This window comes from Dasypus novemcinctus, chromosome 10 (assembly GCF_030445035.2).
Source record: "Dasypus novemcinctus isolate mDasNov1 chromosome 10, mDasNov1.1.hap2, whole genome shotgun sequence".
Lineage (NCBI taxonomy): Eukaryota > Metazoa > Chordata > Mammalia > Cingulata > Dasypodidae > Dasypus > Dasypus novemcinctus.
Genome location: NC_080682.1, coordinates 129,644,891 through 129,647,566, shown reverse-complemented (window position 1 = coordinate 129,647,566; position 2,676 = coordinate 129,644,891). Strand labels below are relative to the sequence as shown.

The 2,676-nt window shown below is 47.7% G+C and overlaps 1 pseudogene; it reads left to right on the top strand.

Annotated features, from left to right (window-relative positions):
• The first annotated feature begins 1,140 nt into the window (after window positions 1-1,140).
• Window positions 1,141-2,030, top strand: LOC131280131 (heterogeneous nuclear ribonucleoprotein D0 pseudogene; annotated as a pseudogene).
• Window positions 2,031-2,676: the final 646 nt, after the last annotated feature.

The window sequence follows — 2,676 nt, the reverse complement described above, 5'->3', positions numbered from 1 at the left end:
CTACGGGGTCTACTTGCAGCCCAGAGACCTGAAAAAGGTGCACTGAGCACTGTCACCATGCTGACAACCTCCTACATGCAGAGTTTATGTGCACCTGGCCCAATCCCCATTCACAGAAGTTTCATCGAGCTCCACAGAGATGAAGTGAGTCATTTCATGTACTTCTAGAAGGGCCCTGAGACCACAACTTTCTTTCAGGAACAGCTAATAATCAGGATACATTCCTAGCTAATCCTCCCCACCTGCCAAGGGTTGGTGACAGTTCCTGAGGGCACATTGAAAATCTACTGCAGGCTAGTGTCAGAAAAGGCCTCCACCTGCATTGCCTCCTCCCTGTGTCTTGTCCAGGTGACTGGATCAGGAATTGAACAGCTTTCAAAAATTAATCCACCTAGCAATCCCAAGAAGTCCCCATAAGCAAACCTGGATGACTTGCCCTGGGCTCCCGGTGTGTTAGCATGAGAATGACACACCGAGAGGATTTGAAAAATTTCCAAGGTGTTCATAAAACCAAGGAGCAACAACCAGTATCCATACAAGATCTATGGTCCATCTCAGGAAAGAAAAAGCCAGACTCAAGCATTTTCCATCAGTCTACATGAACATTAGAAAATGTTTGGTGGCATCATATGCCCTCAGGTGAGTGCCACAGAAAAGGGGTTTGGGTTGCACTCTAATAGGAAATTCCACCTGACTGGAAGGTCATGACTTTAGAATTGTGACAGAATTTTCCTGGAACCTCATCTGCAGATTGCCAGTTGAATTGATATGAGTCATAGAGAACTTCCCAAAAGGCCAGACCTTCCATCAAAAGGGTCTAGTGGTTCAGTTGGCCATTTTAGGTGGTCCACAGCGGCGCCATTAAAGTGAGGAGGCAGCAAGAGGGGCTGCCACTACTTCTTTTTCTTTTTAAGTGCAGCCAAAAAAAGCAGGAGTGCATGCCACACGAGAGTGGGAGGCGAGGGGACAGGCCAGGGAGAGGTGCAGGAGCTTTTGCAGCCACGCGTGCTCCCTCTCTGTCTTGTGTGTCTCGCGAGGTAGAGCGGGTGCACGGCAGCAGCGGGGATTACTTTGCTGCTAGTTTCAGTTCAGGGCAGTGGCGGGTGTAGTCTCGGTGGCGGCGGTGCAGGCAGTAGCACGATGTCGGAGGAGCAGTTCGGCGGGGACAGGGCAGTGGCGGTGGTAACGGCAGCGGTAGGCGCCTCGGCAGGTGAGCAGGAGGGAGCCATGGTGGTGGTGGAGCAGGAGGCAGCAGCGTTGGCAGGAAGCGAAGCTGGGACGGGGGGGGGGGGGGGGGGGGGGCGGAACCGTGGCCAGAGGCACCGAAGGGGGCAGCGCCGAGTTGGAGGGGGCAAAGATCGATGCCAGTAAGAACAAGGAGGATAAAGGGAAAATGTTTACAGGAGGCCTTAGCTGGGACACTACAAAGAAAGATCTGAAGGACTACTTCTCCAAATTTGGGGAAGTTGTAGACTGTACTCTGAAGTTAGATCCTATCACAGGGTGATGAAGGGGTTTTGGCTTTGTGCTATTTAAAGAGTCAGAAAGAACATAAATTGAATGGGAAGGTGATTGATCCTAAAAGGGCCAAAGCCATGAAAACAAAAGAGCCTGTTAAAAAAAATTTTGTTGGTGGCCTTTCTCCAGATACACCTGAAGAGAAAATAAGGAAGTACTTTGGTGGTTTTTCATAAGGTGGAAATCATAGAGCCCCCCGTGGACAAGACCAATAAGAGGCATGGATTCTGCTTTATTACCTTTCAAGAAGAGGAACCAGTGGAGAAGATAATGGAAAAGAAATACCATAATGTTGGTCTCAGTAAATGTGAAATAAAAGTAGCCATGTCAAAGGAACAGTATCAGCAACAGCAACAGTAGGGATCTAGAGGAGGATTTGCAGGAAGAGCTCGTGGAAGAGGTGGTGATCAGCAGAGTGGTTATGAGAAAGTATCCAGGTGAGGCGGTCATCAAAATAGCTACAAACCACACTAAATTATTCCATTTGCAACTTATCCCCAACAGGTGGTGAAGCAGTATTTTCCAATTTGAAGATTCATGTGAGGGTGGCTCCTACCACCTTGCTAATAGCAATTCAAACTAAAATTTTTCTATCAAGTCCCCAAATGGAAGTATGACCTTGGGTCCCTCTGAAGTTTAACTCTGAGTACTATTAAAAGAAATTTGCTTTCATTGATTTATTTCTTAATTGCTATGCTTCAGAATCAATTTATTTTATGCCCCTTCCCCAGTATTGTAGAGCAAGTCTTGTGTTAAAAGCCCAGTGTGACAGTGTCATGATGTAGTAATGTCTTACTGGTTTTTTAATAAATCCTTTTGTATTAAAAAAAAAAAAAAAAGGGTCCAGTGTTCCCAGGATGGGAAGAGCTCTCTGATGAAAAGCACTGCGTGGGAGCACACCGTCCTGAGCAAGGCATCCAAGCTCTGCCCAGCAACAGGACATGAAGAAGTCTGCAACCCTGCTCTTCCCCAACAGCCCAACCACATGTTCATTTTCTGCTCCCCTTGCACTCTTGACCCTCTTAGGCAAGCTCATGGGGATCACAGAGCAAGAAGGTGGCTTGCGACGGTTTGCTCGGTCGGCCAGCAAACCACACTTCAGCCCGAGGGGTGACCGCAGTGGCTCTAAATTTAAATATAAGCCCACTTATTGTATGA